We start from the raw sequence: 16,021 nt of genomic DNA, 5'->3' as shown, positions 1-16,021 counted from the left end.
TAAAATACTGTGTACAGTTCTGGTTGCCACATTACCAAAAGGATGTGGATGCTTTGGAGAGGGTGCAGAGAAGGTTTATGAGGATGTTGCCTGGTATGGAAGGTGCTAGCTATGAAGAGAGGTTGAGTAGGTTAGGATTGTTTTCATTAGAAAAAAGGAGTTTGAGGTGGGACCTGATTGAGGTTTACAAAATCAAGAAGGGTATAGACAGGGTGGATAGAGATTAGCTTTTTCCCCAGAGTGAAGGATTCAATAATGAGACGTCATGCTTTCAAGGTGAGAGGTGAAAAGTTTAAGGGGGGTACACGTGGCAAGTACTTCACACAGAGGGTGGTGGGTATCTGGAACGCGTTGCCAGTAGAGGCAGGCACGGTAGATACGTTTAAGATGTGACTGGACAGTTGCATGAGTAGATTAGATTAGATTCCCTATTGTTACTGGATTACTAATCCACAGGCCTGGATCAATGATTTAGAGTTATGAGTTCAAATCCCACCACCACTGCTGGGGAACTTCAATTTATGTAGTTAAATAAATCTGGAAAACAAAATCTCACAACTGTGTTGGCAGTTAGGTAAAAACCTGATTGTCAAAAAATCCATTTAGACCACTAATCCTTTCGGGAAGGAAATCTGCCAACCTTACCCAGTCTGCCCTATATGTGACTCCAGACCCACAGCAGTGTGGCTGTCTTGTAACACCCCTGCTGACAAAGTGTTCACCCTACTTGGGTATAAATCAAAATGTTCAGCAGTCACTTAAGGTGCGCATATTATATTGCAACAAAACTGACGTTGCCAAAGTAATTCATTATTGATACTGATAAACCTAAGGCTGGCCAGGGCCTGGGGAAGTACAGAACTGAAAGGACCAATCCTGGTTTCCATTCCATGCTGGAACACAAGTTCCAGTTTTCACCTCAGCACCAAACCAGCCAGCAGCTGTTGATTCCATTTCATGGGTTTTTTTGTGAAAATAATTAATTTCAAACTGCATTTTTGGCTGGTGATAGGGAACCAGCTGAAAAGGTTTATCACAACACAGCTGCACTTTCTCGTCTGCTAAGGGAATAGAAGGATCTGCATTTACAGAGCCCCTTGTCCCATCTCTCAGAACCTCCGAGAGCTGTTGCCAATCCGTGAGGAGCTTTAAAAATCCAAAACGGGGGAAGCACAGCAGCAGGATGAGGGTCTCGTGTGCTACAGTGGTAATGTCCCTATCGCTGGGCTAGGAGAGCTGGGTTCAAGTCTTACTTGCTCCAGACTTGAGTCTGAACAGCAGCTGATTGTGAAGCAGAGTAAAGTCCAGTGTGAGGTGAGTGAGTCACGAGTGGGTGCAGAAGGCAGTTGGGCTCTGTCAGAACTCTGTTCTGCCTCATGTCAACATTCACAATCTCTTCCCCCACTCTCCTCCTTTTTCCATCCCTCTACCAATTCCTGTCCCCTTCCTCCCTCCACTCCCTTCCTTCCTCAATCATTCCCCTTCCTCAATTCCCCTTCGCTTGCCCCTCATATCCTTGACCTTTCTCTCCCAGCCTCCCCCTTCCTTCAGTTAACCCCACTCCTACTCCCCTATCTTCACATTCACTTGACCTCCTCCTCCCTCACCCTCCTTTTTCCTTTTCTTCCCCCCACCCCTGCTCATTCTCCTTCTCTCCTACTTTTTGTTGATGTCTCCCCACTCCCACCCTCCACAGACCTTCCCCTATTCCCTTCCTTCCTCCGACAGCTACCCACCTCATTCCCATTCTTGCACTCTGTCCCCAACCCTCTCTGTGCCTCCATTCCTCCCCTTTACCTTAGCCCTCTCCCCCTCCATCATGCCCAACAAATAGCAAGTACCACAAGTAGCTGTGAGGCGCTGGGAGTCAGCAATCTCTTTTCTTGCAGGAAGGTTGGTTTTGATCATCAGCATCTTGGGGGGGGGGGGGGGGTTGGGGGAGGCATTGGGATGTCATGTTGAGTAAGAGAAATATTTTGGCAGGAAGCAGTTAAAATGAATTCTGTTATCAAAAGCAGGCGCCTCAAGGACCATTTCTGCCTTGACAGCTTGAGAAGACCAATTTTCCCCCGACAGCTCAGTGGTGCTGAGAGATGCAGAGTGTAGACAGACTGTTTCAGCACAACATGCACTGACTGAAGCTCCAATTGGGCAATGGTCTCAGGGGGGCCAGAGCTGAATGATTGTGGAGGACGTTGAACATCTGAACAGAGGACGTTGGTGGCACAGTGGCTCAGTGGTTAGCATTGCTGCCTCAAATCACTAGGGACCCAGGTTCAATTCCACCCTCAGATGACTGTCTGTGTAGAGTTTGTACATCCTCCCCGTGTTTGTGTGGGTTCCCTCCGTGTGCTCCGGTTTCCTCCCACAGTCACAAAGATGTGCAGATTAATTGGATTGGCCATTGTGTGCAGCTAAGTGGATTAGCCATGGGAAATGTAGGGTTACAGTGGTGGGGTAGCGAGCTGGACGCTCTTCAGAGAGTTGGTGTGGATTCAGCGGGTCAAATGGCCTGCTCCCACACTGTAAAGACTGTATGAATTGGGGAGAAAGTGAGGTCTGCAGATGCTGGAGATCAAAGTTGAAACTTTATTGCTGGAACAGCACAGCAGGTCAGGCAGCATCCAGGGAACAGGAGATTCGACGTTTCGGGCACAGGATTCCTGAAGAAGGGCCTGTGCCCGAAACGTCGAATCTCCTGTTCCCTGGATGCTGCCTGACCTGCTGTGCTGTTCCAGCAATAAAGTTTCAACTGTATGAATTGGAGCAGGATTAGACCATTCTGCCCCTCAAGCCTGTCTCATCAATCAACAACATCACAGCTGATCTGCCTTTGGCCTCAACTTGACTTTCGTGTCAGCTCCTCATGGTCCTCACCTCCCAGATGTTCCAAAGGTCTCTCTACCTCATCTTGAGAAACTGCATGGCAGATGCAGTATAATGTGCTTAAATGTGAGGTTATCCATTTTGATAGCAAAACCACCGAGGCAGCTTATTATTTGGATGGCGATAGATTGGGAAAGTGGGTGCTTGGCCACACCCCTCCATGTCGCATCTGAGTGACACACATCGAGTGGGTGTTGACTTGGGTTAACTGTTTACACGCCAAACAACCTTGTTAATGAGAAAAAAAACTTCACAAAAAAAAACTTTGGATTTTGGAGCTTTTCAGTTTTTGGAGGTTTGGATAAAGGATTTTGTACCTGTACTGTATTGACCGGCTGACACTAACATTGCCTGGCGAGGAGAGTGATGTCAGAATGAAATCCTGTCTACGTGAGTGAATGTGAAAGATGCCATGTACCAGCAGAGGAAATTCCCCCTGGTATCCTGACCAATACTCATTTCACTATCAACATCACACATAGAAACAGCGTACCCTGGCTACTAATGCTGTTTGTGGGAGCTTGCTGTGTATAAGGTGACCGCTACATTTCCTACATCACAACAGGAATTATATCCCGAATGTACGTCATTAGCTGTAAAGCTCTATCTCTGTCTTAAATGGGAAGTCATGATGTGGAGGAACCGATGTTGGACTGGGGTGTACACAGTTAAAAGTCACACAACACCAGATTATAGTCCAACAGGTTTATTTGGAAGCACTAGCTATTGGAGTGCTCTGAAAGTTAGTGCTTCCAAATAAACCGGTTGGATTTAACCTGGTGTTGTGTAATTTTCAACTTTAAATGTGAAGACTATTGTTTTAAGTAGTGTCCCGTACTTTGAGTCCCTCCCAGAAGGGCAAACATCCTTTCAGCGCGTAGCCTATTAGCCATTCCCTTAATATCTGTTCCAGTAGAATTTGTTGTAATCCAGTTACTTCTCTATTTGAGGAGGTTCAAGTCTATTTGTTTTTTTTGCAGCCTCTTGCATTTCCCAACAGGCCATTTGGTGAAATATCCGTAGTGTAGGGTAACGTGAGAGCTTGTAGGACTGGCAGGATTGAGTGACTGGCCAACCTTTGTTTGCTGTTGCAGTCCAGCTGTTTGCCTGATGCTGATCCAAGCTGCTCTGAACTAGAAACCCACACAGTGGCTCCATCTGCAGGCCTTCTGGGCTGAGGAGCTGGGGCCCTCAATGATAACTCCACATGGCGTTTGGAACAGTAACAGAGTTAATCCTTTGAAAACCTACCTGCAGCTTCCTGCTGGAACACGGGTGCGAATGCTGAGGGATTCAGAGCTCAGACATTCCAGGTGTTATTTTTCCGATGGGTTTGGCATTTTTGACAGTGAGGCTGAATCCACAAACTGTTGAAATTTCAGCAGCAAATCAGTGTGACTGAGCTGTTAATGAGAAATGAATCTGTAGCTTCTGTTTACAGATCCATTTTACTTCTGTCTTTTTTTCAATTCCATTTACTTTCGTCCCCTAACTTGATCATTTGGTACAGCTTTGAATTTAGGCAAAAGTAAGGACTACAGATGCTGGAAACCAGAGTCTAGATTAGAGTGGTGCTGGAAAAGCACAGTAGGTCAGGCAGCATCCAAGGAGCAGGAAAATCGATGTTTCGGGCAAAAGCCTTTCACCAGGAATGGAGGCAGGGAGCCTCCAGGGTGGAGAGATAAATGGGGGTGTGGGGCTGGGATATCCATTGCTCCCGTTGCGGTCTCCTCTACATTTGGCAGACTGGACGCCTCCTAGCAGAGCGCTTTAGGGAACATCTCCGGGACACCTGCACCAATCAACCACACAGCCCTGTGGCCCAAGATTTCAACTCCCCCTCCCACTCTGCCGAGGACATGGAGGTCCTGGGCCTCCTTCACCGCCACTCCCTCACCACCAGACGTCTGGAGGAAGAACGCCTCATCTTTCACCTCGTAACACTTCAACCCCAGGGCATCAATGTGGACTTCAACAGTTTCCTCATTTCCCCTCCCCCCACCTTACCCCAGTTCCAACCTTCCAGCTCAGCACCGTCCCCATGACCGGTCCTACCTGCCAATCTCCCTTCCCACCTAATCGCTCCACCCTCCCCTCTGACCTATCACCTTCATCCCCACCTCCATCCACTCATTGTACCTTCTCCCCAGCCCCCCCACGCCCCCACCCCAAGGCTTCCTGCCTCCATTCCTGATGAAGGGCTTTTGCCCGAAACATCGAGTTTTCTGTTCCTCGGATGCTGCCTGACCTGCTGTGCTTTTCCAACACCACTCTAATCTACCGCTTTGCATCTGCCAATCAGTATGGATGAAGCATTGGTGTCATGTCATGACGTTCACCATGGTAACCATAGCTGCTGGTCTGCAAATAGCCCACAGCAGATATAATTCAAACCCCATCTTAAACACTTACCAACTCCAGCCCCTAGGGTCCCTCTCTTCACTCTGAGAAGAGCCACCATTTGCCTGTTTGAGAAATAAAAGAGTTGAATAACTGAGTGTGATTCTTATTGTCAGACAAATAGGATGCAGAGGAGTTGGAGAGGGTGTGCAGAGGACTTACAAAGATGAAAGCATAATATTAATTGGGAAGGGAGGAACAGGCAGTATTTCTTCTCTCTTAGAAAACAAAGGCAAGCTTTTTTTAATACTTACTTATGGAATATGGTCATCACTGGCTGGGCCAGCATTTATTGCCCATCCAGTGGGCAGTTAAAAGTCAACCACATTGCTGTGGGTTTGGAGTTACATGTAGACCAGACCAGGTAAGGATGGCAGTTTCCTTCCTTAAAGGGCAATAGTGAACCAGATGGGTTTTTCCAACAATGGCTTCCAGAGTCATCATTAAACTCTTAATTCCAGATTCTTTATTGAATTCAAATTCCATCATCTGCTGTGGCGGGATTTGAACCCAGGACCCCCCGAACTTAGTTGGGTCACTGGATTAATAGTCTAGCGATAATACCATTGCCTGCCTACAAGCTGACTAATAGAGGTTTATAAATTGAGAAAGGGTTCGGATGGCGTGGATACAGAGCTTTGTCACTGACAGGGGAGGTTGGAGTGATAGGTCACCGATGTAGATAGTCTCAAGAAATCAATAAAGGAATTCAGAAGGAAGGTCTTTCCCCAGTGAGTGGTGAGTACTCTATACAACACGGAGTGGTTGAAGTAATGACTTTAGATGCCTTTGGGGGAAACTCGATAAACATTTTTGAGGGCACCATGGAACAGAGGGATCTGACGACAGATGTAAATGAGGACAGCTATTTGGAGGCTCATGTGGAGCACGCACACTGAGCTGAACATCTTGTGCCTGTACCATGTGTCCAATGTAACAAAATGTAAAGTGACTCAAAGCCTTTTTAAAAAAGTCAATTATTTCTGCCTTAACAGGATGAAGAGAAAAATGTTCTGCAAATATTTTCTTTTTGTGTATAGACAATTGCCTTTGAAAATTATGACAGGATTTTAGCTTCCGCTGTCTACTCAGGCAGTGCATTTTCATGGCAACACCCTGTATCTCTGATCAGATCCTTTGATTATGATCTTGAACCTGTGTGCTGTGGGACTGACCTTGCTTTCAGTGTAACAGCTTCACTCACTTCATGTCAAAATCTCTCAAAATTGTAAATGATCACAGAGCCATCTCAGTTTGAGGAGAACAATCCAGGTTTCTCTCAACACAATGGCTCAGCATCCCTGCTATCCGAACATTCTTCACACACTCGCTATGTCCCTAGCATCTTTGGTTAGAGTCTGATATTGAATACCGAACATTGAAGGCACTATTCCGGCAAGGATTAAGAAATGAATGCAAAGAAATATTATGCATTTCTCGTTTCCAAGCCCTTGTTTAAAGAAGTCAACAGCTCATCCAGCATGTAGTGCACCTTCCACTACATGTTGGATGTGCCGACAGTCTTGGGTTTGGATTTAAAATCCTCTGTTCTTTCCAGTGCTTTTCAACTCTTATATGTTCTTTCACCAAATATATTCAAAATCTTCAACCGAAGACCTATAGTAAATCATACCTCAAAGTATTGTGCGTTCATGTGCTTATTGATGCAGCATGTTTTGACATGTTGTACTTTCCTGGTGAACAGACCATGACAGAGAAGCATTGACAGGATCAGAGATGAGGCTTCCAAATCACTCCAGAGAAATCAGTCAGGCAGAGTGAACACGCAGGGTCATGGGGTTACAGTGCTCAGGGCTGCTAGCCCACAGGACTAGCACAATACACAGTACACTGCCTCCAAACCTCTGCTTAAGAACTCTATAAACGTAAAAAGCTTTGGCTCCCTATGCATTGTAGTCACAGCTCTTCCGTTTCAGAAACAAAGGAAGAGGATTAGACCATTCAGCCCATCAAGCCCTGCTCCATGGCCAGATTTGGGCCATTCAGCCCCTGATGTCCCAGTCCATAATTCAATTCAGTCAAAGTTGATTTGCAACTCAACTCCATGTCACTCCCCCACCCCCCACCTCAGATTCGTTACAAGTGGAACAGACTTGAGGGCTTGAGTGGCAAACCTCCAAGGTATTCAACACAATATCTATCGATCTTCATTTTAAAAGTTCCAATGGACTCCCTGCTGTGTCAGCAGCCTTTTTGGAAAAAGTAATTCAAGATTCCACTGTTTGTATGAGAAAAGATGTTTAAAATTACTTAGTGCAGGAAGAGCTTCCCCCAAAGGCATCCTGATGCTTTGTGCTGGTTGTTTTCCATTGTGGCTCTGATCATAAACAATAACATTACAAAAGCATGATTTATCATTTCTCATTTTCAGATGTTCAAAAATAGAACTCGCAGAGATCAGGGCTTCTTGTTGTGCAACACATTATCAGGCAGCGGATTGTTTGACCTTTCAACAAAGGTTATATGAAGAAAGAATGAAATGGAAAACTTGCATTTAAATAGTGCCATCTCATGGCCTGGAATGGCTTCTGAAAAATAAAGTGTTTCTGAAAGAGAGGCACTCGCTGAGGTACAAACATTGGGAACCAATCTCTGTACAGCAAGCTGCCATAAGCAGGAACATAATAAATAATGAGCTGGTAATCTGTTGTGGTGATGTTGCCTGAGGGATAAATATTGCCCAGGACATCAGAGAGCTCTGAACTGCTCCTCTTTGAAATCATGCAATAGGATGACCTGAGAGGGCAGACAGGGATTTGGTCTTGTAGGCTAGCACCAGCCTTGGTTTTTATTATCTGGAATGGAGTTTGAACCCTCAGTTTTCTGAATGAAGAGTGACAATTCTACCCTGTCAACAGGAAGCAAGAAAGTGGGCCCTACTCCCCTGAAACCCCATTGCACACAGCTGCTCCCACAACCCCCCAGAACTGCCCAGTAGGAGAAATAGCACATCAGCCAGTTCCGTGGGGGTTAGATCAGATTCCCTACAGTGTGGAAACAGGCCCTTTGGCCCAACAAGTCCACTCCAACCCACTGAAGAGTAACCCACCCAGACCCATTCCCCTCTCCTATATTTACTCTGATTAACGCACCTAACATTATGGGAAATTTAGCACGGCCAATTCACCCTGACCTGCACATCTTTGGACTGTGGGAGGAAACCGGAGCACCCAGAGGAAACCCACACAGACACAGGGAGAATGTGCAAACTCCACACAGACAGTCGCCCAAGATGGAACTTGAACCTGGGACACTAGCACTGTGAGGCAGTAGTGTTAACCACTGAGCCACCATGCCACCCTTTGAAGCTCTCTCTTCTCAGCCTCATTAGATGCTTGTCCTCAATATATGTAAGAACTTAAACTAAATAGGAAGAGGAGTGCAGGGCGAAAGTAACTAACCTCCAGACTTGGAATGGCCTGTTTCAAGTCGCAAGTTTAAAATTTTTAGAAGTTCATTGTTGGGACGTGGGTGTTTCTGACATTCATTGCCAACCCTGAACATGACAGATACCTGTCTGTAAATAGACTTTGGATCCAATCCACAGGTGATGTTAAAATAAAACATAGAACTGCAGATGCTGACCATCTGAAACAAAGACTGAAATTGCTGGAGAAGAGCTTCAGAAGGGCCTCTGAAGAAAGTCACTGGGCCCGAAACGTTAACTCTGCTTTCTATCCACAGACCTGCTGAGTTTCTCCAGCAATTTCAGTCTGTGTTTTATATATGATGCTGATGCCCTGACTGACCTCACAAAGTAGCAGGTGTGAGCATTGTAACTTGAATCATTTTTAAGGAACATTGTTGTGTTCAGTGGAGGTGTTGATCAATCAGTCAGGGAAGATTGATTCCTGCATAGATTAGTCAGAGCAGACCAGTCTTCACAGTGCCTTGTACGAGTAAGGACGTGTTCTCACCCGACAAACTGCTGTTTTGTTTACAGATGCCTCCCATCTGCAGTGAATTTGCTGAGCTTTCTCCTGGTGCAGTGTATAATATTGACATACATTCACTGAGTGAATAACTGCAGCTTATCCTCTCCAAACAGCAACTGACAGCCCATCTTCGGTTCCATGGAGCTACATTTCACAAAGTAATTCATTGACTGTAAAGTGCTTTGGCATGTCCTGAGGTGATGAAAGGTGCTATATAAATGCAAATCTTTCTTTAGTGCCTAGCTTGGAAATAAGTCTGGCTATGCATTTCTAGAAACCTATGTTGTGCTGCTGTCGAGTTGCAAGCTTGACTTGCTGCTCCCTTCTACAAACAAACCACAATCCCTGTTAAATCAGGTTTGCTTATATCTTAATGCAGCCAGAAACCTATTAACAGATATCATTTGAACTACTGCAGAACTCTCTCTGCAGAATGTCTTGCCCTATTTCTGACTCCATGGGCTATTTTATAGATGTTGTGGGAGCTTGTCCAACTGAACTAGGTGTAAGGAGAAAGTGAGGACTGCAGATGCTGGAGATCACGGTCGAGAGTGTGGTGCTGGGAACGCACAGCAGGTCAGGCAGCATCTGAGGAGCAGGAGAATCGATTTTCAAGCATTCCTGATGAAGGGCTTATGTCTGAAACATTGATTTTCCTGCTCCTCGGATGCTGCCTGACTTGCTGTGCTTTTCCAGCACCACACTCTCGACTCTGAACTAAGTTTAAGGTGTCCTTCTTTAGATCTCTCCTCCTGAAAAGCAGATGGAAGTTGAGCGTTCGAATCCCAGCTGATGCTGCTATTGGACAAACCAGGTGCCAGAATTAAATCTCATTTGATAAGGACATTAAAACTAGGAGTAGGAGTAGGCCAATCAGCGCCTCGCACCTGCCCCATCGTTTAATCGGATCGTGGCTGATCTCCTCTTGGTCTCAATGTCACTTTCCTGCCCCCTCCATAACCATTCATTACAATATGGGAACACAAGGTTGCACAGTTTCTTTAACAATAAAACAAGTTTATTACATGAAAAGAAAGCAGGCCAAGCTAACTAAGTGTAGATACATTTTGAAATAACTTAGAACACAACAATGAAAGTCCCCAGCATCATAAATTTACAGCATTTTAAATCCAAAGAAATTATACTTCCATATCAATTCTTTAGCTTTGATTTAACTGCTTCTTCCCGTCTGTCTGTGACTTGTGACATCTCCTTAGAGGAATACCCAGAACTTAGGGTCATGGCATCATCCAGCATAGAAACAGACCCTTCGGCCCAACCAGTCCATGCTGACCATAATCCCAAATCAAACTAGTCCCCACCTGCCTGTGTTTGGCCCATATCCCTCCAAACATTTCTTATTTATGAATTTATCCAAATGTTTTTTAAACATTATAACTGAAGCCTCATCCACTCCTTCCTCTGGACGTTCATTCCACAAAGGAACCACTCTCTGGGTAAAAAAAGTTGCCCCTCGTGTCCTTTTTAAATCTTTCTTCTCTCACCTTAAAAGTATGACCCTTGTCTTGAAATCCCCCACCCACCTGCCATTCACTCTATCTGTACCCCTTATGATTTTATAAACCTCTATAAGGTCACCTCTCAACCTCCTATGCTCCAGGGAAAAACATCCTAGCCCATCTAACCTCTCCTTATGAATCAAACTTCCATTCCCAGCAACATTCTGGTAAATCTTTTCTGAACCCTCTCCAGTTTAATAATATCCTTCCTATAGCAATGTAGAATATATAATATAAATAGCAATAATAATATCCTTCTTATAAACCTGCAAGTTCCTTCACTCACTGGCCTGGTTTAGCCAATGGGCCTTCCTGCTGTCCCACTGGACTCCCGTTGCAGTCCGATCTGAAATACATCCACCAGCTCCAGCTGCTCAGAAATATTCAGAATGTGGAATTCTTCGCTGCAAAGTTCATGAACGAGATCATTAGTGAAACAGGGACATGGAATGAATTCGGCAAGCGAGCGTGGTCAGCTCACAGGGAAGTGGACCCTTGGTCTAAAATGGTGGGCTGAATGGCCTGTTGTGATTAGAGTAGCGCTTGAAAAGCACAGCAGGTCAGCCAGCATCCGAGGAGCAGGAGAATCGACGTTTCAGACAAAAGCCCATCATCAGGAATGAGGCATGGAGCCTCCGGGGTGGAGAGATAAATGGGAGGGGGTCTGTTGTGCTGGAAAACTGGGAAATAAAATGGAAAGACCAGTAGTTCCAACCTTCACAAATTCACTTTCTCGGACTTTGCATTCCGTGCACCATATTGCCTCCTGCAGCATCGATTTCTGCTTATCTGTGGTTCTGGGAGGCAAAGTACAATGGAAAGTGGTAAGAATGCATGTCTGAAGCCCTGGGAAAGACCTATCATACAGACCCATTGATCTGTAGTGTGCTGCATCTTGAGCCTGTGCAGATGTTGCAGCTGCTGTGTTGCATTGATATGTACTGCAGGGCTGTAATGGGTGACATTATTTGCAGCTACACAGTAAAGCTGTACAATGCTGTTCATTACCAGCACTGTTAGCATCAGTCAGTACAGTACAGGGCATTATTAGGTCTTAGTGTTCTAAAAAATGAGTGGATTACAACCAAGCATTAAATGACCTCAGAAAATGATGACGATCACTGAAAAGGAGACAGTGTTAAATAGACTGAAAAATGTGCTGGAGCTGCTGCACTGATTCTAAATGCAGCATCAATGAATCCACAATTAGGTGCATTAGCCAGCCTGAAGAGTAAGGTCTCTGATGGTCGTACCTGACTATCGCTGTCTTGGCTGAGGGTAGATACAATCAGTGCAAGAAACTCAAAATAATGGAACAGAAATTTTGTCAGAACTTTGACCTAGAAGGAGCTGGTTCTGCCAGGGTGCACAGTGTAATGTGTGGGAGGCTAAACAACGTTTCAGTTTGAGATGATACAATCAGAGAATCATTTCTAACCTAATCTTCAGTGTAACTTATTTTGAAGTCTGCCTTGCTGCAGATTGGAGCATTTTCAATCACAATGTACAAGTTCAAATTCCAAGGATCAGTGACCATGTGCACAGAAGGAGAATATGGATGACCGTGTGCACTGGAGCAAGTGGTACTAAACATTGATAGTGGGAATTGAAGAAGTAGTTTAATTCAAGGTGAACGAGAGAGGATTGCATCAACTCAGGTAGATTATTACTCCTTGTGATCATTTAGATTTGGTTTAAATGCTGTTGTTAATCACATTAACGTGGAGCTCTGTGAACATATGATTTGGTCATGAGCTGTATTGAATGGGATAGAACAGAAACATTGGCTGAATGCTGTATTCAGGGGGGCATGGTTTCAAATCATCCAACCAGAAGGGGGGAATGCACCAATACATGGGGAGTGCAATAGACTTTAAGCATCTACTTCCTGCTTTTGGGTGATTCTTATGCTGTCGGATCATTGAGTGGCTTGTATACATTTTCTGTGTTCATCTGGGAGGAAGTCCTGTCTTGTTGCAGCAGCCATTGGGAGTGCTGGCCACTCCCAGGACTGCATCCAGTCCTCTTAACTTTTGGAGCCATAGACATAAGCCTGGGACCTTACTGGGCAAGATGGACAGGCACTGGAAACTGGGGAGCAAGTGCTGAGTGCAGGGAGAGAGAGGGAACATCCAAGTGGTGGTAATTATCTTGCAAGGGTGCATCAAGTGGGCACAGGAAGTCTGAGACCAAGGCATCCCTTGCATTGGTTATACCTTAGAGGCCAAGGGGTGCAGGAAGTCCTCAGGGGGAGAGTAGTTAGCTTAATTGGAAGACAGGCTTGCAGCTGGTAAAATAATGAATGAGGTGGGAAGGCAGTACAGAAATCAGCCCAGTCCAGTGAAAAAAGAAAATTTGAAGATTTTATTAAGGCCATGGTGACATTTAAAACATGTAAGAATTTATTTAAACTGTAATCACCCAGGGAAGAAGAAAATCATGAAACAATGGTGATCATTATTAGAGTTACCAACATTGGGAATCAGCTATCAGAAACCATCAAAGAAGTGAGATTCATCTCTTAAATCTGCGAGTAGTCAGATTCATTTAGTAAATTTGTTGTTAAAGTGAGCATTTTTTTTATTAAAGTGGAAACTAGCGGGATTCATCTAGAAAAGCCATTGGGTAAGCAGGAGGCATTTATTGTGGCTGTGAATAGCAGGATTCATCCTGTGAAGCCATAAAAAAAAGGTGATCATCCATTTTGCTCACAAGATGAAGGAATAACTTTTTTAAGTGAGAAAATAAATTATCACATTAGATGAACTAATCAGAAATATTATTCACATGAATATTTAATTTTGGAGATGCACTGAATAGAACACATAATTGGACATCTTGGAGAAAACAATGCTGAAAATATAGAACTACTTCCAAACTAGATACTAAATCAAAAGTTGAACAAGTGAATACACTTCTATATCTAACTGTGAATATTGCTGATGATGGTTTAGCTCATCAAGACATGAAAAAAGTAACAGATACTGCTGAAGAAATATTGCTAATTACTTTGATAATTACTTCAATCTCAGAACCAAATTCTTGAAAGATCAAGATTCAAGAGAAGAGTTCACTATCCATAGGAATTCATTTATGATTTCATCAAATACTTCTACAGATTCATGGAAATCTGAACTATGTTGATTTACAGTCGGAATTCATAAGAGGAAGATTAGTTGTTAGAATTACTAATGAGTCTCTTTCAGATTTATAACAATCTAAAGAAGACCTAACTCTAGAAAGGGCCATTCAGGTGGAGAATGAAGGGAAGTTTGGAAGCATCACAGAATAAAACCAAGAGAAAAAGATCAACCTTGGCAGAGGAGATCAGCAAAGTCTATTCAGTTCTTTGTTTTCATTCATTCATTTGATGTGGGTATCTTTGGCTAGTTCAGCATATAGAATGGGGGCAGTCTCAGACAAAAACAAAATATTCAGCAGCTACTCACACAAAGAAGTCAATGTGGAAAAATATTCCATCACAGAAGAAAAACTTAGTGTTCCCAGGTGGAGTAAGTGATCCAGGCATTACATTTTTATATCAATGTGATCTCACAAATTTAAAGTTAGACACCGTGGTGAGAGACTCTATGCAATCTTGGACCATGGTTAAGAAGCCACTTTAGCTCTATAAGAGGATGAGGTAGCACCTGCTGCTAGTTTCATCCTGTGCTGCTCCCATCCTGACAACGGACAAACCCAACTCTGAGGCCTTTTCACCATTATCTTGATTGGGGATTTAGACTGACAGCACAGTAGTGTCCCTGAGTGGGTGGCTGCAGTCTCAAGCATTGTATCCTGTTATGTTCTAAAACCACACTCGAGGTACAGGACTGGACAGAGAATGGGGGACAGCAGAGTTGTATGGGGTGGGGGTCAGCAGGGATGTGTTGGTGGATGGGGTCAGTGGGGGTGTGCTGGTGGATGGGGTCAGTGGGGGTGTGCTGGTGGATGGGGTCAGTGGGGGTGTGCTGGTGGATGGGGTCAGTGGGGGGTGTGTTGGTGGATGGGGTCAGTGGGGGGTGTGTTGGTGGATGGGGTCAGTGGGGGTGTGCTGGTGGATGGGGTCAGTGGGGGGGGTGTTGGTGGATGGGGTCAGTGGGTGGCGTGCTGATGAATGGGGTCAGTGGGGCTGTGTTGGTGGATGGGGTCAGTGGGGGTGTGCTGGTGGATGGGGTCAGTGGGGCTGTGTTGGTGGATGGGGTCAGTGGGGGTGTGCTGGTGGATGGGGTCAGTGGGGGTGTGCTGGTGGATGGGGTCAGTGGGGGGTGTGTTGGTGGATGGGGTCAGTGGGGGGTGTGTTGGTGGATGGGGTCAGTGGGGGTGTGCTGGTGGATGGGGTCAGTGGGGGGGGTGTTGGTGGATGGGGTCAGTGGGTGGCGTGCTGATGAATGGGGTCAGTGGGGCTGTGTTGGTGGATGGGGTCAGTGGGGGTGTGCTGGTGGATGGGGTCAGTGGGGCTGTGTTGGTGGATGGGGTCAGTGGGGGGTGTGCTGATGGATGGGGTCAGTGGGGCTGTGTTTGTGGATGGGGTCAGTGGGGCTGTGTTGGTGGATGGGGTCAGTGGGGGTGTGCTGGTGGATGGGGTCAGTGGGGGTGTGCTGGTGGATGGGGTCAGTGGGGGTGTGTTGGTGAATGGGGTCAGTGGGGGTGTGCAGGTGGATGGGGTCAGTGGGGGTGTGCTGGTGGATGGGGTCAGTGGAGGATGTGCTGGTGGATGGGGTCAGTGGAGGGTATGCTGGTGGATGGGGTCAGTGGATGGCATGCTGATGGATGGAGTCAGTGGGGCTGTGTTGGTGGATGGGGTCAGTGGGGCTGTGCTGGTGGATGGGGTCAGTGGGGCTGTGCTGGTGGATGGGGTCAGTGGGGGTGTGCTGGTGGATGGGGTCAGTGGGGGTGTGCTGGTAGATGGGGTCGATGGGGGTGTGCTGGTGGATGGGGTCAGTGGGGGGTGCTGGTGGATGGGGTCAGTGGGGGGTGTGCTGGTGGATGGAGCCGGTGGGATTGTGATGGTGGATGAGGTCAGTGGGGGTGTGTGCTGGTGGATGGCGTCAGTGGAGGGTGTGCTGGTGGATGAGGTCAGTGGGGGGTGTGTTGGTGGATGGCGTCAGTGGGGCTGTGTTGATGGATGGGGTCGGTGGGGGTGTGCTGGTGAATGGGATTAGTGGGGCGTGCTGGAGGATGGGGTCAGTGGGGGTGTGTGCTGGTGGATGGGGTCGGTGGGGGGGTGTTGGTGGATGGGGTCAATGGAGGGTGTAG

General features: G+C 46.0%; 1 protein-coding gene across 16 annotated transcripts in view; it reads left to right on the top strand.

Moving 5' to 3' along the window:
• srcin1a (SRC kinase signaling inhibitor 1a) overlaps window positions 1-16,021 on the top strand; it is a 584,261-nt gene that overhangs the window by 378,560 nt on the left and 189,680 nt on the right. The window contains exon 1 of one of the 16 annotated variants that reach the window (XM_087977760.1): window positions 1,293-1,314. The exons of the other annotated variants lie outside the window; for them this stretch is intronic. The gene's annotated coding sequence lies outside the window, so the exon portion shown is untranslated. Of the gene's footprint in view, window positions 1-1,292; window positions 1,315-16,021 lie in introns of those variants that run through there. 16 annotated transcript variants of the gene reach the window in all.

This window comes from Chiloscyllium plagiosum, unplaced genomic scaffold, assembly GCF_037043375.1.
Source record: "Chiloscyllium plagiosum isolate Xiang-an unplaced genomic scaffold, Cpla_swu_hap1 HiC_scaffold_32, whole genome shotgun sequence".
NCBI classification, from domain to species: Eukaryota; Metazoa; Chordata; class Chondrichthyes; order Orectolobiformes; family Hemiscylliidae; genus Chiloscyllium; species Chiloscyllium plagiosum.
Note: the sequence above shows the minus strand (reverse complement) of the source record. Positions and strands in the feature narration are given on the sequence as shown.